The sequence below is a fragment of the Engystomops pustulosus genome, chromosome 5 (assembly GCF_040894005.1).
Source record: "Engystomops pustulosus chromosome 5, aEngPut4.maternal, whole genome shotgun sequence".
Classification (NCBI taxonomy): Eukaryota; Metazoa; Chordata; class Amphibia; order Anura; family Leptodactylidae; genus Engystomops; species Engystomops pustulosus.
In genome coordinates, this window is record NC_092415.1 from 78,017,936 (window position 1) to 78,043,092 (window position 25,157).

The following is a 25,157-nucleotide window of genomic DNA, read 5'->3' on the forward strand; positions in this document are numbered from 1 at the left end:
TTTTTCATAACATATTGATGAAAGATCTGCAGTAGAGAATTAAGAGAGTTTCCTGAATAGTCATAGAAGAATCTTGAGTGGAACTTAGCACTGGTACTCAATAATTATGCGCTGGATCTGGATGGTAGAACACCTTAAAGACATCTACCACTAGGATGAAGGATTGTAAACCACACACACTGACATACTGGTATGTGCCCTCTCTGGCAGGATCCACTCTTCTTTTAACACCCTATGCTTTGGTTTTTACAAAATAAGGCTTTTAAAATTATGCAAATGAGCCTAAGGGGATCCAGGCTCCATAGGTGTTAATGGAGCCTGGTGCCCCTCAGGATCATTTGCATACATTTTAAAGCCATTTTTTCCTAAAAAAAAAAGGGGAAAAGGAAGCTTAAAGAAGAGCAGATCCTGCCATAGGGTGCACATACCAGTCATGTCAGTGTCTGTGGTTTACAATCCTTCATCCTTGTGGTAGATGTCCTTTAAATCTCTGGAGAACTCATATACTGTATAATCATTGGAAGAAAATGTTAACTTTTAGCAAAAATGTTAATATTTAGATTTTGCATGTTATTTGAAGTATTAGATTTTAATGCAAGCTTTACAAAAGCTTCCATACACACAATGTATATACTGCAACCCAATAACTCACTAAGTGCAATGTCGTTTTTTCAGTGTATGGTATTATTAGTCAATGTCTGAACCTGAGCTAAGGTCTTTGAGCTTCACATGAAAGAATCTTGGCAATCACAGTACTGTGGAGTCTCAGATTTCAGAGTTCCCCTTAGAAATTCCCTCAGCAATAAAATATACAAGTGAACTTTTATGACTTAGAAAAGTACTGACTGTTTTTTCACTAATGCTACTTCACAACTCTGTAAAGTTAATGAAATAAAAGAAACACAGGGTTATTGTTTAAAAGTAATTTAAAATCTGACTATATAGCCCCTCCTTCTCCGTGACCTTGAACTGCATCAACCAAATTTTAGAGCTCCTATATTTATAAACTGGAAATCTATCAAAAATATTAGCTGACTTGTTGAATGATGACAGCCAATACCAAACAGCTGTGGTTAACAATTTCTAATTGTTAAGAAACAGCAAGAAATACTATAAAAAAATAAAATCTTGCCAATAATATTCCAATCACACTCCCTCTAAACCACAAGGAAAGATCCAGGTCCTAGCAGTCTAGCAGTGCAACAATAGCTTTATTGCCCCACACCATAGCGAGACTCCGGGACCCAAAATAAATCAATCATGAGACAATATGATATTGTTTACAGGGAAATGTGTTGATCTGTCATAATTATAAACATTAATACCCATGCATAGTATAAAGTGGACTCAATAATGTTGCATCATGAAGTTGAAGCTGTCTACATTTTGTGGTAAAATGATCACTTAAATCTTTCAGATGGTCAACCCTCTCTCTTCATACATAAACCTCTGTTCAACATGTTAGACAGGGGTAGGGAAGATATGGCTCAGGAGCCAGATGTGGCTCTTTTGATGGTTGTATCTGAGTCACAGACAAATCTTTAATAAAAAGTGATCAGGGCTGCGTGCATCTAAGACACACGAAATGTATGTATATAAAGAAGGGGGGGGGGTTGTGTGGCATACACCAAATGATTAATTTTCCCCTGATGAAGCCCATCTAATGGGCGATACGCGTGGGGCATCCTCACTCCCTTGATCCAGACGACTTCTGGTAATGTAACCCATTTGTCTTATATTTGCTATTGTACGCATACCATTAGGGACTGTGTGTATACTTTGTGTCATTGGATGCACATAGAGGGCAGCGCCCGTGTAACTATTTCCTCAGTCCTTATGTATTTTGCTGCAACACTGCATTTTCACCATTCCTTTAAAGTGCATGGACATAATTGGGTCTTCATCATATTCATGATATTTACATCCTTTATGGGAGTTTTTGTGCTTTGTACCTAAATGAACTTGGTTCTTTGGGTTTTTAAATGATTTTAATAGTTCTTTTTGTATACTTTCAATAAAGATTGTTACCCCTTAGCATCTGCTTTCTCTCTCTTTATACTCATCTAAGACACACATAGCGCTGATCACCGAGCTGAACTGAGCATGGGTCATAGAGAAAAGCGTGGGAGGATTGAGGAACTGGCTGCAGGTCTCAATTTTTTTTCTTGCTGTGACTACCTATTTACTGGAGATCCTTATGCTATGTCTACCTATCTACTGGAGGAAGATGTGCAATGGCTACCTTTCAACTACCTTTCAATCTATCACGTAGTGCATGTAGGGCATGTACATATTGTTTGGCTCTCATGGAATTACATTTTAAAATATGTGGCGTTCGTGGTTCTCTCATCAAAAAAGGCTCCTGGCCCCTGTTTAGAAAATGTTTCTGCTTAGGATAAGTGATCTGACGCATAATTTGCATTGGGCCCCATAAGCTTGATTATACTTCTCTCTACTTTCACATATGAAACCTCCCTCCACTACGCTTCTTTTCCAGAATTCTACCTGACCTTGGTAGCTACACTGTATGGTAACGGAATAGGAAGGGAGATTATTTGACCGATGCAGATAGTAGAACAGAATTTTGGACTGAAGAGAGTAATACCTAAATAACTATTTTTTGACTAACTACAAGGCTAAATAAATAATAGTAATGTTGAAATAAATACAAAAAGAGCTTGTTAAAATCCTTTATTCTGACTTTTTCCTGACTGCTATCAGTTGGCAGTGAAGCTAGAACTACTCAAGCCTCTAGATTAGATATTTTTATCAAATGTACCTCATATTACATCAAATGTACCTCAATGTCACTCTAATCATATTACTCACAAAGTGAATAAATTATTATGATCATAAAATATACAATATTTGTCTAAATCTGCTTTTAAAGTTTTATGTCTGCGCAACTTTTGTGTTACTATGTTCTTGAGGCAGACTAGACATGAACAGCATATAATTTATCAATATTGGTTGCTCATTATTCATGCAGAATCCCAAAATATACTGGCTTTATTGAACTCTGTATTACAACACTAATGGGAATCAGAGTTTCTAATTATGACTTACTGACCCTCAAAGGGATATTCCCACGAAGACAAGATTCTTATATGTACTCAGGATAACAAACAACAGATTCTGTAATTCAAAGTTATTAGCAAAAATATAGCATTTCACAGATATAATTCCAACCTGTCTCTATCAGTCCTCTATCAGTGTACACAATTATGGTTTCTCCAAGACCCAATCTGGGATCTTCCGAATTTAGGGTGGGCAGATCTGAGCTTCTCTCAGCCTCCAGCCCCCAACCTTGCAGTCATGGACAAGCTTACACACAATGACTTCCTGCTGGCAAACAACAACACATTGTGAGGAGAGCAAAACTACAAGCTACAGGCAGATGAGATCTTTATCCAGGGAAGTATATAGCAGATCTGACAGTATGTAATGGCTGTGATAGCAGAGTGGAGAAGGTCATGTGTAATATGCATATTTTGGATCTCATCATCTTTCATCTCTGATCCATCTCGTCTCTTGATGTCAGATACTAGAAGAATGTTCAGATGCTAAAGGAAAATGTATGTAAACCTGTGTCCTGATATTCTATCCACATTGTCACCACACAGTATTAGAGAAATCATGAAGTGTCTGGTTAGAGAGTCCCCGACCACATTTTGGAATCTTGGTTCTCGTGATTGGTGATGGATTCAATAGTAAGTCCCCCACTGCTCAATGTGATCAATGGGGATGTAGGGTGAATGACTCTGGTGATACCACTTCACATTTATTATTTGTATATAGTATGGACTATAGGAGCTTATCTGTTCCTCTAATATCACAGTATTCCATACACATAAAAGCTAATATTTAGGTAGCTAAGGGGAGTACAAACACTAGCCTATTATGGCAGGTTTGAGATGGACACAGTAATTAGGTGTGTCTTAATGCATATCAATAACATTTGTATTTTTTAATATATATTTACAATTTGACTTATTCATGACACCAGTCTTTCAATGCTTGGGCTGTCTGAATGTTTTCTGGTGTCTAGCCGCATGTATATTTTGTAACGTTGGTCTGATGCATAGTGCATTTTAAGTAAATAGGCCCATTGACCACTATTCTCTATTTACCCAAGGGAAGCTAAAAAGACTCCATTGAAGAGGTATCCAGTGTTTGCCTTTATTGCTATGTGGTAGAGCACAGTGGGCTGTGCTTTTCATAGTGTAACAGGTTGCAACCAGTTACAAAAACTTAAAGCTATGGGAAACTTGGGCACCTTCTTGGGGCATATGCCATACAAAATAAAACTAATGACATTTGAACAATTAAAATTATTTGAATAAAAACCCTACTTCAGATGCAAAATTGGAAAATATAAGCAAGTTTAACTCATAGTTGAACAGAGAATCAATGGACTGTACATTGATTTAAACATAATCAGCACATTTGAACTACTTATCCATGATGCAATAAATTTCATGAAATAATATAAAATATACAGACAATATTAATAAGAAATGTATTTTCACCAAATTTTTTGAATCATCACAACATATAAATGGAACTAAAAGGGGTTTATGTTTATTTTCATCTTCAAAACCGTATCTGAAAATAACCAAAACCTCCAGAACTGCTTTCAAATATCATTGAATAGCCTTCATTCTTCACTGTGTGATATACTTACAATGAATCCCTTCATCATTGACTTTCAAACCATTGTACCCTGTTATCTGATCGAAACCCAATTCCTCCTATGTGTTATAGTCAGGTTTCTAAGAATTCTCCACTGCTGCTTCATGGTCTTTTATTTTCTAGAGAAGTTTTATTGGTTTGCAAGATTTTAGAATCCGAATGAGAGAATAAAAGCTTTGCAGGTGCTATACGTCCTTAAAAATGATATGATCTGGGCTACAATGTTTATGCTGAAATTCAATCTTGATGGTTTTCTGAAAAATGAGAAGAGGTGCATAAAATTGCAGAATTTTATAAGCAGCCGAAAACATCTGACTGTTTTATAAGATTACACTAGCATGTAAAAGCAGAACGGAAACAATATTGTAATTCTAAACCCATCCACTCACAGTTGTACTTATAGCAAATCTAAACTAGAAATTCACATGCTGTAATAGGAAAAAGGAAGATTAGATAATGCCTTGTTCTCATACCTAAGTGTTTTCCCAGAAAATATTCTAACATGTACATAGACCTTGGGCTTATTTGTAAGGAAATGTTCTATAAATTGAGAATTGTCTGAAGAGCTTCTAAAATTGTCACACAGTGGATGGTGAAATCACATAGGATACAGGAGGCAATTACTTTGGACTTAGCAAATCACAGCAGAAGAGGTGCTCAGAAACAGTTAGCTTCTTATAGCCAATGAAAGATATAATATAGATCTAACCTTTGCTACATTAAACAGTACATAGAGGTCTTGAATCACGACTAGAACTTTCACATAGTGTTAAACTGCTGTTCCTAGAGGAATGTTTCAGTGTAGCAAATGTATTCTGTGGTCCATTAGACAGCCAAATACTGTAAATTATGGCAAAGGCAATGTCCTAACCAGTGTCTGTATTATTGGCCTATCCGTTCCTTCAGGTCCACAGCTGTGTCATGTGACCAGTATTAAGACTTTCCAGTGTCTTATGTGTGGACAGGAAGCCACTTACATCAAGACTCCTGTAATAATGAATAGAGAAACAGATTTTCTGAAAACACGTAAACGTAACTGGAGAGACAGAGGGGGCCTTTCATGACTTTTGGTGCAGGGTCCGTGTTTTTGGTGCATGAATAATGTGGTAATTTAGACTGAAATGTTCAATTTTGGCGCAAAGGATTAATGAATTGATGCACGACCGAAAATTATCTGAACTAACTTCACAATCATGAAGGTGAAATAGAACTCCGCTTTTTGCAGCTAGAAGGGCAGGAAAAGTGTTGGGATTTCAAAGCTGCGCCTAAATTGTTCAGTCCAAAAGAACCAATAAAGTGGGACTAACCCTTCAGAAATAAAATGCAACAGGCGCAGCACGAAAAATTATTGCAAAACTGTCAGAAAGTCAACAATGAATTCCCCGCAGAGTGTCAGGCACATGACACAAACAAAGACTGGGAGGCACGGACTACAGGGCAATTGACTACAGAGAAAGCTATTGGTCAGTTTTAGAAATTTGCAAATGGATATTAGGTAATATTTAGATGTATATCAACCAAAATAAACAAGTATGGCAAATGTCTATATATATGCATCAATTCCGTTTCCTTACAAAACACCAAACCAAAAACACAAAAGATAGAAGCTTGTCACCTAAATAACGTGTTGTAAAAAATTATAATCTTCTATGAATGCAAAAAAGTCATGATAAAAATGTTATACATGGAAACAGTACAGCACTGAAGGGCACTTTGTAAATATAAAATGTCAGCATAAGTACGTATTAGTGTCAGCAACTGTGCCAAAGACATATGATTACAAGCACAAGGTATGCCAAAAACTGTTTGTACAATTATACAGGGTTATCCTAACAAACGTGTCAGATTAGGGTATTAGATAACTACCTGTGCAGTGCTTGCGTAACTACTCTACCCTATTTATAAGGGGACCCCTTGTAAAAATTCAAGCAAATTGTGTGAATGGAGTCTTATGGTCAAAATTGGACCAATATTAATAAAAGCAATCATGAGTTGCAGAAAACACACACTCCCTCTCATATTGTGGGCCATCCCCATATTGTAAGCCCCCCCTAAAGCTCCCCATCATATTGTACCCCCACTCATCTCCCCTTCGTATTGATGGCCTGTCCCCTTCTCCTCTCACATTTTGGGCCCCTTTCATCTCCCCTCATATTGTTTCCCTCTCATTTCCCTCTCATATTTTGGGCCCCTCTCATCTTCCCCTGTATTTTGGACCCCTTATAATCTTCTTTACTGCTGCTGCCATGTGTGCATTGGCACTCTTTTGGGCCACCTGTGCATGCAGTAGAGTGTGCGGAAATCCACTGCAAATTCTATTTGAGGACAGGATCACACATGGGAAAATGTTGTAGAGAATCCTCAGTTATTCCTACTACAGCAGAAACTAACCCAAACCAATGAGTTTCTGCTGGGGCTTTGAACGTGTTTTCCAGGATTATTTAAATTCCCCAGGGGGGTTAGGGTGTGATAAAATAGAACACATACTTACCTTGTTCCTAGATCCTACAATGCTACGGTATGTTTTTGGGACTACACTTTGCTGGAAGTTCCTCAGGGGATCAAGGGACCCACTTTCTAGAATAAATTACCTCCCAGAAACAGAGGACATCACTTCTATTTCCAGGGCTTCACTTCATGTGCTGTTCCCTGGTCCAAGAAGACCACTTACTGTATAAAGCAGGGACGGTGAAAAAAAAAAGTAATTAAGTAAAAATTTTGATCACCTCCATTTTCCTTCTATACCTAAATAAATAGAGATAAAATTATAAAAAGGTTTGGTATCCCCACATCTCAAAATACTAAATTATTATCTCAGTGAACCCCAATGTCTGAAGTCCTGTTTATACCAATTTGCTATCCAAAAATTTTAGAATAAGATTAAGTTTAATCAGTTTTCAAAATGTTATCAATGAAAATGTCAACTTGTCCCACAAATGTTTTTTGATTATATTAAGACACAACGACAGAATAAAGAAGATGAGTTATTGGGTTTAAGAAACCAAGCATGACGGTTTGGCAACAGCATGCCACTATGTAGAGAAATCCGGTTGGCAGTGGAGCGAGATGTACTGCCTGTGAACTATGACTATGCAGACCTCTCAGCAGACCCACAAATACTTTTCACCTGGTTCTAGCAGCCGTAGCCAATGAAAGATTTTGGATGAAAAATCCTTAGAAAATTATTATTGTATTATGTTAACAGTACATATTACAGTCACTAAATTTTGTAAGTTTGTAATGACTTTTTGACAAAATTCCCCAATTTCATGCCGTCAGCTGGATCATAATATTTGACTGGCAACATTCCAGCTCCACGGTTGCACCATGAATTGGCACCCTAAGCAGTTTAGTCATTTGAAATTGTCAGTTTCGCTTTAAGGGGTTAAATACTTTCCATTTGCGCATAACTATACTTAGATAACAGGTTTAATTGTGCATCAAGCTTATTAACAGTCAATCAGCTGCTTTCATATGATATTGGCTGCTGGTAACATGGCAAAATTTCCTCTGAAATAAAACCAGACTGCATTAAAAACACAATATGGCCAACTGTATAGAATCCATTGACAGAACAACTGCACTTCTCAAATAACCTTATCTAGTAGTATAATGTATGTCTGTGATGCTCCCCTGAACACAGAGGAAATGGATGTTGAGGCATCAGAAATATAAAAGAATTGAGACTGACTCCTAACTAAATATAGTTACAAGGCAGACTCTTAAAGAGAATCCATATGTACATACCTTTGCATTGATATCTTAATATTTTGTATTTCCTTCCAAGTAATCTAAGCATAATTAACTTTGCTAGTTCCAACTTTTTTCCTATTCCCTTTTCCTGCCTATAGTAATAAAATGCTGATTACATTTGGCTGCAAGATATCTGCCCTGTCTCCCCCCTCCTCCTTCTTCTCGCTTTATTCCAGTTGTCAAGGCAGTGTTTGGATTTCAACTGTTTCTGGGCTCCGAGAAGAGAGGAAGCAAATCAGACAGCAGGAATTGAAATCCTCGAGAGTTTATTGGGTCATTGTGGAGCTGGAAAGCAGCCAGGTGATTAGGTGGTGCTGCTTGTGAAGCTTGCTAGTGGCAGCTTCTCCCCAACAACACTGCAAAAAGCCATTGGAAGCCCACATACTGTGGACCAGTTTAATATGTTTTCTTCCATCCTGCTATGGTAACAGCGAGAGGGGAATTTTCATTCCTCCACCTCCATCATTGTGTTCTCTTTAAATTCTTCTTTATAGGAACTGCATTTGATTATCCTCCTGCATAAAATATAGAGCAAGCAATGTTATATAATAGTAACGCTTAGTCCTCAAGGTTAAAATCGTAACATATGGTAATGAGGAATAGAAAATAAAAGAAAAAAAAATTGGATTGCAGAAAAAGTGCGTACATTTATAGAATTTTAACATATGCTGCAACCAGGTAATGTAACCATGTGAGTGCCATAGCTGCTTACTTTATATAGGACATTAAGCTCACACACAATTCTGATGACGCAGATGGACAGTGCAGGGATGATTTGACAGCCTGTATTCCTGCTACATTGCCAGATATGGGGTAGTATAACTTTAAGAGATGCTCTTATCGGCCCAATATCATTATAGTTAACATTGCATGTAATTCATTATTTCAACATCATATAAGCATCATGAGGGACATTTATCAGAAGTGTCTGAGAGGAAAACTGTTCTAGTTGCCCATAGGAACCAATCAGAGATCAGCTTTCATTTTCCCACAGCTGTTTATAAAATTACAGCTGAGCTCTGATTGGTTTCCATGGGCAACTAGAACAGTTTTACCTCAGACACTTCTTTATATTTATATAAAAACATCTTCAATATTCAAATGCAAATTGTAACTACCTAAATCTCTGGTTCTGTAGATCGCAGAACCACAATCTTGATTTGGCCTGAAAGATGAGATTTTTTTTCATCTTTAATATGACACCAAAAGCATGTTTCTAGGTTCTATAGAACTGAAGATAGGGGCGTCTGAATAATCCTGCTCTACAGCCTCTAAACTTGACTCATCTGAGGCAAAATATGACTCCTCTCTGCTCATTTTCACATGACTTTAGAGGAGATTTTTGTATAGGTAACTGGGGGAATTAAAGAAAGTATATTTCATACCCTACCTGAAAGGGTTCACAGTTTAATATGGTAAAATCTAGTGACAGGTTCTCTTTGTGGGAAATGACTACTGCTGACATGTAAACAAATTTCAAGGCTTATTAATATTATAGCTATAAATAATAATAACAATAATGATGATAATCTTGAAATACTTCTTTAAGCAGAAGAAGTGAATTGCACAATTGATGCTTTTACACAGTGTACCTTTTATGTATTATTGGAAGATTACAATGAATACTAACAGTACGATACTCACTAGTAATTAGTATTTTGTACTTTAAGAGGTTGAATATATATGAATGTCTATACAGTAACTGTTTGAAGCCTTGGAGATCAATGGAGCCCAATAGAGGCATTTGCATGCAGCCGATTCTGCTGGACCTGCTGGTTTGAAAAACTGGCCAAAAGAAGGATACAAGCCAACATCCTCTCTGTGGCAACTATACTGTAATGTCATATACAGGCCACTAATACAGTGGTGGTAGAGCAGGAATAGATAAATTACCAGCTCTGTCTTACACACTGCATACAGATGAATCATTTTTGCCTCTGTCCGTTCAGTATACATAGGATCCAGCAGGAAACACTATATGAAAAAAGTGCTGTAGGCTGAACTGTTTCATTCTGCTTCCCTCTGAAAAAAACAGTTTATGCTCAGTGGAGGCCTATAAAGGACAGATGCAACTAAATGGCATCTGTCCACGACCTCCAGATAGTGTAAACAGAAAGTGTTACCTCAGTGATGTAAGGGCAGCTAAATAACTAGGGAGACACCCAGAACATCGGTGTAGTTAGGCCCGGCGCCAGCACGCAGCTAACCCGCTGTCCGGGAGATTCCTTGGGACACAGATCGTGATGAAAACATTTGCACTCACTGCTTTCCCCGGAGGCTGAATGACCTTTGATGATGTCATGGTCACATGACCTGCCGGGGAAAGCAGTAAACAACAGAGAGAGCTGCATCAGTGAGATGAGGGGGGAGACATTAATGGGGGCTGTGTGAGGACATTACTTACTGGGGTTCTGTGTGGGCACATTACTTACTGGGGGTCTGTGTGGGCACATTACTTACTGGGGGGCTGTGTGGGCACATTACTTACTGGGGGCTGTGTGTGGGCACATTACTTACTGGGGGACTGTGTGAGGACATTACTTACTGGGGGGCTGTGTGGGCACATTACTTACTGGGGGGCTCTGTGTGGGCACATTAATTACTGGGGGGCTCTGTGTGGGCACATTACTTACTGGGGGGCTGTGTGGGCACATTACTTACTGGGGGCTGTGTGAGAAACATTACTTACTGGGGGACTGTGTGAGGACATTACTTACTGGGGTTCTGTGTGGGCACATTACTTACTGGGGGTCTGTGTGGGCACATTACTTACTGGGCGGCTGTGTGGGCACATTACTTACTGGGGGCTGTGTGTGGGCACATTACTTACTGGGGGCTGTGTGAGAAACATTACTTACTGGGGGACTGTGTGAGGACATTACTTACTGGGGGGCTGTGTGGGCACATTACTTATTGGGGGGCTCTGTGTGGGCACATTAATTACTGGGGGGCTCTGTGTGGGCACATTACTTACTGGGGGGCTGTGTGGGGACATTACTTACTGGGGGCTCTGTGTGGGCATATTACTTACTGGGGGGCTGTGTGGGCACATTACTTATTGCGGGGCAGTGTGTATACAGGAGGAGGCGTGGCAGTGTGTATACATGGGAGGGGGAGGGGTGGCAGTGTGTATACAGGATGAGGGGTGGCAGTGTGTATACAGGAGGAGGGGTGGCAGTGTGTATACATGGGAGGGGTGGTAAAGTGTATACAGGAGGAGGTGGTGGCAGTGTGTATACAGGGGGAGGGGTGGAAGTGTGTATACAGGAGGAGGGGGCAGTGTGTATACAGGGGGAGGAGGGGGAGGGGGCAGTGTGTATACAGGGGGAGGGGGGCAGTGTGTATACAGAGGGAGGGGGGGCAGTGTGTATACAGGGGGAGGGGGGCAGAGTGTATACAGGAGGGGGGGGAATGTGTACACGGGGATGAGGGGCAATGTGTCCACGCGGGGGGGGGACAGTGTGACTACTGGAGGGGGCCCATAAAGGGGCCCACTAGGGCTCTGTCACCCAGGGGCCCACTAAAACCTGGAGCTGGCCCTGGGAGTAGTAAATAACTGCCTTCTGCTTATGTTCACTCCTCCTCTTGCTTTCAGAGAGGACATATTCCAGTGTATGAACACATATTGATATATGCTGCTGCCTTCCTAACTATTCAGGATGTATTCTTGCACTGAAAATGTGATGTGATGTGAATGCAGCCATATTATACACTGCTCACAAAATAAAGGGAACACTCAAATGACAATATTGAAATAAATTAAATATTCTCGTTGAAAACTTTGTTTGGTACATGTGCTGAAAACAAAATCACAAAAAAAACATCAATGGAAATCTAATTTATTTATCAATGGAGGCCTGGATTTGGAGTCACCCACAAAATGAAAGCGGAAAAATACCTTACAGGCTGATCTAACTTTAATCCACTGTCCTTAAAACAAGTAAAAGTATCAAGTAAAAAGTATCAAGTGTGAAACAAGTAAAGTAAAAGAGACTCAGTATTGTGTGTGGCCTCCACGTGCCTGTATGACCTCCCTAGAACACCTCAACATGCTCATCATGAGGTTGCAGATAGTTTCCTGAGTGATCTCCTCCCAGTCCTGGATTAAAGCTGGTCTGTCAACTCCTAGACAGTCTGTGGTGCAACGTGACGTTGGCGGATGGAGCGAGACATAAAGTCCCAAATGTGCTCAATCGGATTCAGGTATGGAGAACGAGTGGGCCTGTCCATAGCTGCAATGCCTTCATCTTGGAGGAACTGCTGACACCTTTCAGCCACATGAGGTCCAGCATTGTCCTGCATTAGGAGGAACCCAGGGCCAACCGCATCAGCATTGTCTCAAAAGGGGTCTGAGGATCTCATCTGGGTATCTAATGGTAGTCAGTCTACCTCTGGCAAGCACATGTAGGGCTGTGCGGCCCTCCAAAGAAATGCCACCCTACACTATTACTGACCCCCTGCCAAACTGGTCATGCTGAAGGATGTTGGAGGCAGCAGATCAACCTCCACAGCGTCTTCAGACTGAGTCACATCTGTCACCTGTGCTCAGTGTGAACCTGCTTTAATTTGTGAAGAGCACAAGGTGCCAGTGGCGAATTTGCCAATCCTTGTGTTCTCTGGCAAAGTGTTGGGCTGTGACACTGGTACAATTGATCCGGGGGCTCAAGTGGGCCCCTCCAGCACCTCAGGGCCCCAGCACTTGCCCGGGTTGGCCGGGGGCTGGTGCCGGCCTGAACACTTGTATCATCTAGAGTTTAGGTTTAATGGGCCTGGAGGAGAAACATTCACATGATAGTGAATAAAAGTGTCATTAGCAAAGTCGCAGACAACAGGCTTTCTATTTAAAAGGATGTTTTCATTCTGATCAAATGTTTGGTCCCCTGAAAAGGCAAATGCCCAATACTGCAATTAGTAAATGTAGAATGGCACTTGAACAATTTTGATATATTTGATAATCTCCAGATCTCATCTCTTTTGGCCCACATACAAACACAGTTCATTCCTTATTATTGCCTCAATTACTGAATACAGTATATTTCTATTCTATATTATTCTGAATATAGTGTATATGATGGTCACACAGTGGCAATTTATTATGATATGTTTATATACTTGCTAAAGCTTGTGAAGGATCAAAACCTTAGTTGGTGTATTTCAAAATGAAACATCTCTTGTATGACAGCAGTTCAGTCAAGGTACCATTAGGTAATGAGCCTAGTGAGACATGACTGACAACAGTGCCAAAGGGCTCAATGGAAACTACATTGCAGGTTGCCATTATGACTGGGTAAGGGACTACTAGACTACTATAAAAATAAATTGCATTGCTGGAGCTCCAATTGGGAATTGTCAAAGTGTTGCTCTGAATGTATTAATACCGATATATTTTCTTCTATATGTTCTTTTGTCCTAGGGACACTCTTCCCTAGGTCTGTGAGACAACATGAAAAGGGTTAACATTTGTTTTTCCTGTGCGATTTGTATAGAATTAACACACCAGTTTGTAAACTAGTTTGTAATTAAAATTAAGAGGATGGAAGAACAAATCCACCAAGTAATCAAAATAAAGTAGACCGCTTTACCGAGTACATCTAAATTACAGGATGCCACAACTAACTACTATTAACAAGGTGCAAAGCAATCCCTAATTAAAGATCATCCCAGAGATTATGGATTTGGAAGATTACAGCCAATTGCAATCACATGTTATGAAAAAGAGCAATCTTTAAAGCGGTAAGGGCTTGAGTCTCTAAAGTTGCACTCTTAACAGTAGACTACTTTTCAGTCTTGACCTTGGGTTGAGGACAACTGTAATCCAATGTTTGTGAAATAAATGCAGATCTGAAAGCTTCCAGCTTAATATGCCACATTGTCTCGAATATATTTATATTAGGACATTTCACATAATTGAATAGTTTAGAGGGAAGCAAAGATATTAGTTATATTATAATAGGAACATTAAAACAACGGCTAACCTCAGAGAAGTTCAAACTTGTGATATGCCTCAGACGCTGGTATTAAAGTGCAGGCACATCAACGGGAACATTTTTTTGTTTCTAAATAATTCACAATACATGAGTATTGTGTTGTAGGATATCAAAGTTAGTTGAGCTGCATCTGTCACATTTTGCCACAGGGAAAGCACTTTCATCTGTAAGATTCTCTTTTCATATCACTTAACAGAAGGCAATTTTGCAATGTTTTCACAGTTAAAGGGAAAGTAAAGCATTTTATGCAATATGATACAGATGGAGCATGTTTCCTTTCAATGAAGCACATATGACTGAATCTGTATATGGTACTGTATATATCTCTTATTGTCCCAGCACATTTTAGATGCATACGTTTTGCTTTAACCTTACCCAGACAATATATTTCTCAGTTTATTAAAAATAACACAACATTGTAATAAAATAGTCTGCCTTTATTTCCCTGGTCCTCCACATTTAACATATATTGTCATTCCCTTATGAATTCTCCAAATATGTACAAAATCTAACTCCAGCTTGTGGACAAAATAAAAGGTCATAGTAAAATCTAATATCTAATTGTCTCACTAAAGTATTAGGGTATCCTTTGGTGGCACAAGGCTCTGACACAGTATTAGATCTGAGGAATGGTCAAAGGACAATTCCATTTAGTGTTAGCTTTGTAGCCTACCACTTATAACTAGGCTCTGTTTCCTTTATGAACATTAAAAAATAACTTGTAGATATGTCCCGTCTGTACAATGTCCTTTGTAACTTTAGATGTGTCCTACTTCCTTCCAAGGGCAAAGTGAGCCTCATCTATGGACAAATTATGGCTGCTCAGGAACCATGAGCTTTTCATTGATAGAAAAGTGAGCCTTATCTACAGACAAACTATGGCTACTCAGGAACCATTACTTTTACATTGATAGAAGAGTAGGACTAAAGGCTTAAGTCATCCAAAACTCTACCAGCTTTGCTATTTTCTGTGTGAGTATGGGGTTGGAGGGAAAGCTTGTATAGAAGCAGTTATACATGCATGAAGAATTAGTAAAAAAAAAGTAGGACACAGGTACATTTTTCTTTAATAAAATGTTTATCACAAAGTTAAATATTACCATCTGCACTATTAAAAGGATTTCAAATGTTTAGTTATGTTTTTAAAGTCCTGCAAGTCGCAAGTGTTGCCTTTATGAATTGTAAATGGAGCAGTGAACCTAGGGAGTTCATGACCCTGGTTCTGGTACTGTGCTTGCCAGGAACAGGACATGGGATTTGGCAGATTTTAGCTGTCACAATTTACCAATTTTTCTCCTTTGAACACATTAATTTTAGGAAAGGATCCTTCCTGCTTCATATACTCCACCTCATGACAGTTGCCATTATAAACTAATAATAGGTCCCCAGCCACGTGTTTCATGTTTTAGTTTATATTAGAGAATATACCAACCACATATACCCATGTTGTAATATATTAATAGAAATGTCAATGACAACTTCTACAATGAAAATCATGTGTAACACATAATGTAGTCTATAAGTGGATTAGTCACCCTGACCAGCATTACACCTCCTTGTCTGCACGGAAAAATAAAAGCGTCAATCTGATTATCTGTTATGAGCAGCCATCCGGCTCTATACACTTTATTGTATCTGTCCTAAATAATATTAATAACTTAAAAATATAAGCCACCTTATCTTGAGAAAATGTGACACGAGAGGTGCAGAATCAATATACCATATTATGTCTGACACTTCATATAATGTGTCAGTCTATGTCTGCATATAAGTCCATACAACTGAGCACATCTGTTCCTAAGGATACAAATGTATGCCTTATGTTAAGGTCAATATGTAAAGTCATATCTGATTAAAAGTGCAACTGGATAAGTCACATCTGTTGCCAAATGCGCAGACCCACCTGGTTTTAGGTTAATTTATCCTGTTAGTGCTTTTACTAGCAAAATATCACTTTAACCACTCCAGGACCTGTCCAGCACAGATAACCAGTTGGGTAATAGTCCATGGAAAAGAATTACATAAGAAACCAGAATGTCATGTCAGATAACTTTATAAAATGTAATGCTTTGGTTTCAGGTACAGGTTTCAAGTGCAATATAGGTTTTGTAGGGTTGTTCTTATGTTGAATTTGTATGTAAGTCCGAATATGTATATTTTGTAAGTGTAGTTTTATCCCTGTGACAATAGGATTTTCATCATTTTGGGCTCATTGGGGCTAATGTTCAGTAAAGTAAAGCATCCAGGAAGGAAAGATAAGATTTTTATTGTTTTTATAACCCCCCAGGTGCTGATATACATTTTGGTAAAATCTGGACAACCCATTCAATCATCAGCAATTGAGACCATCTCTATATAAGTTATGACAAGTTTGCTGGTCTCTAGGATCCTGGAATGTGTTGACATATCAGCAATGGTCTTGGAGAAGCAAATGCTGTTGCCATTTAATTGTGGAAGGGTTTTAAGACCTCTTTCAAACAAACTAAAGTCCGTCATTCTACAGTGAGATAGATTATTTGTAAAAAAAAAAAAGTGAAAAAACAGGATAGTAAACTCTGCCTAACATTGGAAATCCCTGCAAATTCACAGGAAGGTCCATGCAACACTAATAGAAATGGCAAATAACTCAAGAGCAAAACCGCAGGCCTCAGTTATCATGTAAATGGTTTCATTTCATTACAGCACCTTTGGGTGCTGGGGGAACATCTCTTTCTAAAAAGAATTATCCATGACATTTTCAAAATTGCATGTGGTTGGTAGCTTCATAATCATCTGAATGTATCAGTTGAAGAGACCACCATCAGTGCTCTTCAAGTATCCATTGTTTGGCTCCCTCCACCAAACTTGACAGTTTATCCATTAGTCAATTTGTCCTTTGATTGTTCTGGACTCATTTTCACCCCTCAGAGTCCAGGGGGGTTATTGCTTCAAATATTTCGCTGTCCACTCCAAACCTGCAAACTCAAGGCTCTCAAGGCTTCTTCACCTTTTTTGGGCCCCTTTCCAGACTTGTGTAATGTGAGTTATGCAGTGCTTGCATCATCTCATCACCAATAAGCATATGAGCCACCTCCAATGTTATGTTTGTTGCTCCTGACCTGATAGGCCTTATGATGAGCTTACTTGTTGACTGGGATATTTTGCACTTGTCTTTGGAATGTAAGGATGGAATTCACTTTATTGTAATCTTCCACCCACACATAATGCTGTTTGGTTATTTTCTTGACTGACCGCTATCGATGAGTTGGATGTTGCTCCTTGATTATAACCAGTGAACTTTAACTTGAGTAACAACCCAATAGCACACTGATTAATTAGGGAATGTGAGAAAAGGTTGTAATCTGTAATATACAAGAAGAAAAATTGTTTCACTGCCAGGAGTAAAATTTAACAATGCAGTCAAATTTATTTATAGCCAAAAAGATGGTAGCCACATATTCAAAGCTGTAGTGAATGATGAGAATTAGAGCTTGAAAGTCAAGATTTCAAAACATTGTTATCCCCTTTCTTCTCAGTGTATAATATACTGAATATCTGTGCATCCTTTTAATATATTTTCAATGGTCTTGGACATTCTCTTTATGCTACATGAATATATTGTCATTCTTGGCCTTCACAAGCTAAAGCTATTTAACAAGTTCTGTGGATAAGATTTCTTTAATAACATTTCATCTTCCTTAAACAGCCGCATAATTTGACAGGAAATTTATATTTTCCTGTGTAGTACAAGATGCCAAGGTTCCCAAATAAGCACACACAGTGGGTACAGAAAGTATATAGACCCCTTTAAATTATTCACTCTTTGCTTCATTTGGGCCAATTTGGGCAAAGGGTTTGAATTAGAGATGGGCGAATCGATTCAAACAAAGTGGAATTCAATATGAATTTCACAGAAAATTCAATTGTCAGCCAATTTTGTTACTGAAGCGACTAGGAAGAAATCTGTGTCATATCCGCACAGCTGCTGTAGTGATTTCTGCTCCTTTTACAGGGTGTCTGTTGTGTATCTGTATAACGCAAATTCGCTAAAGTTGAGAGCAAGAAATACGAGTCACATCCACATAGTTTATAGAGTGATTTTCGCTCCAATTGCAGGGTGTCCATTGTGGGGTATCTGTATAACGCAAATTCCCATACTTTTGAGTTGCTAAAGTTGAGAGCAAGAAATACGTATCAAATCCACATAGTTGATTAACCACTGTGTCAGACTGAAAGGTGGCAGGCTGACTAGGACACCCAATACCTCAAATATGACATTTGACAACCCCAGCCAAGTGTCTGTGAGTTCGTCAAATACAACAATTAGTTGGCATGGCCCAGGAGCAGGTCAGCGGCCCTCACCTGTCCTCAACCAGCCTCTGTCCTGTTCATTTCCCTCAGCCAGAGAGCTACTTGGTGGTCTGTGTTTGAGAACAGTCAGCAGCTGCTTGGCAGACATCCGCTGCTTCGTGCAGTAAGCAGGCTGTGCATACTGACACTGTTGAAGAGAATAGCAGTGACAGGGAAACTCAAATTGACGATGATGTAGCCGATCGCAATTGGGACCCGGGTGTATCACGGGATTCATAAGAGAGGGTCAGCTTGTGCATAAGGCAGTAGAGCAGGCAACAAATCGCTACTGTGGGCATGAGTCAGCAGGGTGGCAGCAGTGCGAGGACGGTAGCCAAACGGCCATGACGTACAAACCCCGCTTCGGAGGTCCAAGCAAGCGGTGGTACAGGGGGTCAGCAGGGTTAGTGGTCACTCAGTGCAGTGTTATCAGTAAAATCACCATCTCGGCGGTGTGGCAGTTTTTTGTTAAGAGAACAGAGGAGCCGAGTGTGTGTGTATGTAGAATCTGCGGGCAGAAAGTGAAGCGTGGTCATGGAGCTAACGTTGGCCCTGTGTCAACACATGCAACGTCACCATCCAATGGCCTGGGAGAAATGTCGAACAGATGTGGAGGTCCATCCTGCTGCCACAGCCAATGCAGAATTACTGTCGACACACTCTGCACTCTTTTGGGGGGTTTCTACATTTATCCGCGTTTAACAGAACAGGTTCTGTTATAATCTATGGAATCATCTGATGTCAGTGTAAAAAGAGTGCACTCTTTGATGTTATAGTGGGATCTTGGTCCTCAGCTCAGTCCTTTCGAGCTGGCACAGACGTTACCTTGTCAGGCTGTGTTCCCGCTTCATTTATTTGGTGAAGTTGGCCTATGCAAGTGCACATGGAAGTGAACAGTAAAGCGATTCTAAGAGTGGTGGCTGTCATGTGCGTGTCATACTAAAACACAGCATTGTTGGAAGACCTAACCACACTCCCTATGCATATTCAAGCATGGCACAACGTTCTACAACACCCAACAGGCTCTCTGCAGCCAGGAAATACCGTTTTTTGCCATGATTCGATTCCGGTCGAATCAGGTCAAACTAAATTTCAACAAATACGCCCATCTCTAGTCTGAGTACTTATGACCATGCGATAATTCAGTTTTTCTTGTTTATGAAATTATCAAAAATCTCTACATTTCTGTTTTGATGGGCTGCAGAGTATACATAAACTTATTAATCTTGCCAATGGTCTGCCATGAAACAAAGAGTGAAAAATTTAAAGGGATCTGAATACTTTCAGTACCCACTATACATTTAGCCCCTCCATAGCATTTCAGAATAAAACATGGCATATATTTCATAAACTTGTAGAAGATAACATATATTAAATAGAAATATTCTATACCTGTTTAGTGTAAACAAGTCATGTAGCCTTTCTGAATGAGCAGGATGGACCTTCACAAAGTCAAGTATAAGCCAGTACGGACCTTGCCTATAATCTAAAGCAGAGCAATTTTTGTTCACTGTGGAGCTGTTTATATTCCAAGAAGAGCATTGGCAACCATACAGTAAGCTGATATATTCATGTTTAGTTTTGGAATATTTCAAGGAGATGATAGAAGGATACATTTCTGTTTCACTTCTGCAGAGATGTATAAAAATGGTCACTGTGTCTATATACAGGATACATTTCTCCTACAGTAGAGGCTGAAACAGCTGCCATTAAAGTGTTCTGGGCACTGTTTAATCTGTAAGTGCATGTACAACAATGGTACATGGTGTGTGATTAATGGAACTGGAGACTAAAATCAGACATATTAATCAGCAGGATCCAATGACTGAGGCAGAGACCATGGAGCTGTCTAAACAGTTTCATTAACCTTTCACCAAAATGTGAGAGATTACATTGCCACTCAGAGCTAGCCGTTAAATGGATAATATAAGTCTTATGTATGTGTGACGTCTGCACACGTTTATTTTCTTTCCTCTAAATGGGTCTAAGCCTCCTGACAAAATGTACAGTATGACAATTTACAGTATAGCTGCAAGACAGGTCTGACAGAACAGAAGTTCAGCTTAGGATACAGAAAGTGAGAGGCAGCAGTGGAACATGTACATTTCCACACAGGGAGATATCCTCAAGTGCACTCAGGCAGACTGACTTCATTAGTCAGCTATGTTGGAAAATATAATAATTTAAATGCCTGTTTGACAGAATTCTGAAAAGGATCATGTCCTTAGATGCTCCCCAGTTTCTATAGCCCTTATCACGTATAGGAGAGGTCAGTGCTAAAATAAAAGGGGGCGTGGGTGCCGCATACCTTTGTGTCAGATTCATTTTTCAATGTCAAGCATGGCCTGGAGTTTGTTTCACCATAATCGCTTCATGCATTTCTATGTCACACATACAGAAATCATTTCACTTACAAAGACTTTCTTGTATTATCATTCCCTATACATGATATTGATGTCTGATTTCTAGCTCAAGGGGATGTGTTCTATTACAAGCAAAAGAGGATGTAAACAACTGCAATACAAATCAGAGGTAATGCAGTACATTATGTATAAACTCCTTAGTATTTATTATCTATAATTTCCCTCAGATTCCGTTGACTAACACTGGGGCCCATATTACCTCTATTTTCCCAATGAGAGCTTATATCCCTAATAATGATCAACCTATATCAGAATCAGAGTTTACTACTGCCTATATGAAGATACACACTAGCAGAGATATCATACAAAGTAAATAGAGTACCTAGAGGACACATAGGCAAACACAAGTTGCCCTTGTTGAGATTTGAACCCTACATTTGACTGCTACATGGTGGCCCTTTTGTGGCCAATGGATATCAGATTCTGGTTAATATAGGGTTAACTTTGCATTTAGATAACATCTTTTGATTATGGATTGCACTGGCTTTCACCAATGGCAGATGCTTGGGAAAAGAAGGTTAGGCACTTTTGGATTTCAACACACCCAATCCTTTGTTTCCATTGTAAACTGGTTACTGCCAAGGTGGTTGACAGTAGCTTGCTTGGATTGCATGTGTAAGAGGAAATTAAATGATGTGTAAGAGGAAGTAAGAGGATGTGTAAGAGAAATTAAGATGTATCTTGTGGCTGACAGCTAATAAAGTGTACACCATCTTTTGATTCCATATTACACTTGCTTTTCCAAAATAACTGCTGATGTCTTTCTTCCTTGGCATGGTGTTGACATATGCCGAAATGCTCCAAACTGCTCAAACATCTGCTTTTATATAGGTGGTTACAATTGCAAACGATCAATTAATCAAGGGCGTTAGGATAGCAGTTGCAATGTGACCTAGATGTCATGGTGTAACTTTTCAAGTGTTTCAAGGGTTGTATTTGCCTAATTGTAAGACCTCCCTAGGACCAGATGTCCTGTTAGGAATGTTCTGGAAAACTGTAGCATATGAAGATGGTATACTTTATTCTCATGAATTTTGTGCCAATGAGTATGTTTTATAGTGTAAGAAAACCCATGACCCCAAGGCTTCTGGCCTATAAGCCATGTATGTATATACACACACACACACTTATGAGCATACAAACTGTAGATTTTGGTCACTCTCAAAATCTTTCTGTAGCCACAGTCTATATGTGAGGTACTTGATTTACCTATGCAGAACACCTATACTTTTATATAATAAGAGATGAGTACATCTATTTATTGGTTCATAGATTTGGTACAAACCTGCCATTTTCAGACACCAATTTGAAGCCAAATCAATTTATGCAACTTTCTAATTTCAGAGAGGAGGGCTCCCATTTAAGATCTTAAAGGGGTTGTAAGGTGGCAGACATTGCCCTGCATGTTGAAGACAAACAAAAGTAACTCCTTATATGAATTCAATGTTATCAGTGATTCTAGGTACATTTACAGATAATGAAATCTGAAGTTATAAGGTCAGCTTTTGTTTATACTACCTCATCTCCTGGGAATCGACAACTTCACAGTCCCCAGCGCTGGCCGCGCATGCGTGGTAGGCAGTCTTCATCATCCTATGTGCCTGCATATGTGCTGCACACAGTGTAATTCTCTGTGCAGCTTCCTTCCTTGTATGGACAGTGCCCGCCTCCACCTCCTCTACAACACAGGCCCAGAGCTCTAGCAGCCAATCGCTGCTGTGCTGTGCATTCTGGTGGGAGTGAAGCATCATGGGACTTGTAGTCTCAATGCAGAGTGCGGCGGCCATCTTGCTTCCTCTGTTCCTGCCCCCAGGAATAAAGAGGTAATTCTTTGTAAAAATCGCAATTACCACAATATTTTAGTGGAAGGTATTGTAGTAGATGGTGTAGAGGGGGTGTTTGTCACACACAGGAGTTTCTTTTGGAGGTTCAGGGACCATACAACCCCTTTAACTTCAGTCAGAGTGGAAAACTTTTGGAGATCTCAGTGTAAAAAAGGTTTGTTCTAAGTCAAGTGCATGACTTACTAGACTTACTAAATCAAGTATGTTGTGCTTTATCTACTGTGTATGCTTTATATTTTACAGAACAGATCGATGAGAATCAGCAAACGGTTTCTGCGATGGAAATCCACAAAAATGGTCTGTATGTCATCCGAATGGCTCCATATGTTTGCCATAAATAGCAACTGATTTACTAATATAGACAACACACAGATGACACCATTGTCTGTATTTTTCACATTTCCATAGACTTCTATGGTGAGGCACAGACTGCAAACATGGGCAGGAACCGGACCTGCTCCGAATATTTTACAGCCTACTCACAGATCCATAAAAACATGTAACATTTGCACTTAAAAAACATATAGCACACTAACTAACAAGAAAAACCTTCATGAACAGTAGGTCCATTCTTTGTGTAGTTGCTGAGCTGTAGTTGCATGGAAGCGAAGCTACAGTTGCCCAGCCTAGATCAATAAATAGAAGCAGCAAACACCCTTTGTCACTAAACACTTAAAAGAAATCTACTGCCATAATAAACTGTATAAACCAGGGATATAGATACAATTATGCTAATGTGCCTGAAAGGCTCTGGTGGACATTAACAGAGCCCCACCATGTTGCATATTCACAATCTGTTACAGTGTACAAGGAGCATTTTCCTTTCCCACCATGTGCTGAAATTTACTCTGATGGAGTGAGATTACATAAGCAAAGGTAGGGGTGAAGTGCTGAAGGATCAGAGGAGGAGACTGTGTAAGAGTTTGTGAAGCTCAGTTAAACACCCCCAGATCACTTCATAAGCATAAGCATACTCATAAGCATGCTCATAAGCATACTTTTAAAAGTTGATTTTAGAAGGAAGGAGGTCATAGATAAAAAATATATGCAGATAATCACAGTCACTGTGCCCGGCTCTACAGGTAAGTGTCCCTGCTTTCTTGTTCTTGATTTTGATGCCAGATTTCCTTTAAGTAAAGAAAAAAAAAACCTCTCATGCTTGAGATTTACGAAGAATTTTTATTCTAATGCACTTGTCAAGACTTAATTTTTAGTGGCTTGCTTAGCATTATAAGTGACATGATCCTATCCTAGGTTAAGTAGGCCTGATCCTGTCATGCAAATGAGTGTACTGCTGCAAAAAGTAAAGCTATAACATGACAAGCATGACATACATTATGCATGCAGTAAAATGTAGAGATAAACAGCATATATGTTTTTTACTTCTATTTTAGACTCCTGTAAAAAGCCACAGAGCACATCAAGATACATATCTGTGTTATATGGCTGAAACTGAAAAGAATCAAATTCAGGTCCATGGAGATCAATATGAACGCTGAAAAAGCATTATATAAGGGAAGACAAAGAGACTATCCTTAAGCAATGATAAATTACTTGCATGACTGTGCATGGCCTTTAAGAAGGTAATGACCTAGAGAAAGTCATAACAAATTATAACTTGAAGCACAAGGTTTTGCTCCTTAGTCTTTCTTTTCCCTTCAGCACATCAGCAGCAGGCTCAGAAATGTCTGCAGTACATATCTCACAATATATAGACATACAAGGCTTTAAAATGTACACAAACATCCATTAAAAGTATGACAAAACTTCCCAGTAACCTGTACAGGAACAATTACAGAATGACATTGTCAAGATTGACACTACATCTGGATTTTCTGGCCTGAAGTAAATGTTCTGCAATCACTAATTTGCTGTATTATAAGAATATAAGCACACATCCCATGACCACATAGAACCACAATGTGAGAATATAAGTGGATTTATATAGATCACAAAACTCCAAGATGCCAGATATCCTTTGTAATTATTAGGGTGAAGTAACTCCTTGTACTCAATGGTGGATCTACTTATAATGTAGCTCATCTTTATTCAATGGGGCCCTGAAATTCACAGGTTCTCCTGGAATAGTTGTTAAAACAACTGGTTTAAAGTGAATCTGTCAACACACT

At 39.2% G+C, this 25,157-nt stretch overlaps 1 long non-coding RNA gene across 4 annotated transcripts in view; it reads left to right on the forward strand.

Annotated features, from left to right (window-relative positions):
* Positions 1 to 24,646, forward strand: part of LOC140134054 (uncharacterized) — a 77,963-nt gene extending 53,317 nt beyond the window's left edge. For 3 of the 4 annotated variants that reach the window (XR_011856046.1, XR_011856047.1, XR_011856049.1), the window contains exons 4-5: positions 23,272 to 23,325; positions 24,423 to 24,646. This is a non-coding gene — a long non-coding RNA (uncharacterized lncRNA). Of the gene's footprint in view, positions 1 to 15,216; positions 15,405 to 23,271; positions 23,326 to 24,422 lie in introns of all 4 variants that reach the window. The other variant, XR_011856048.1, reaches the window with a different exon arrangement.
* Positions 24,647 to 25,157: the final 511 nt, after the last annotated feature.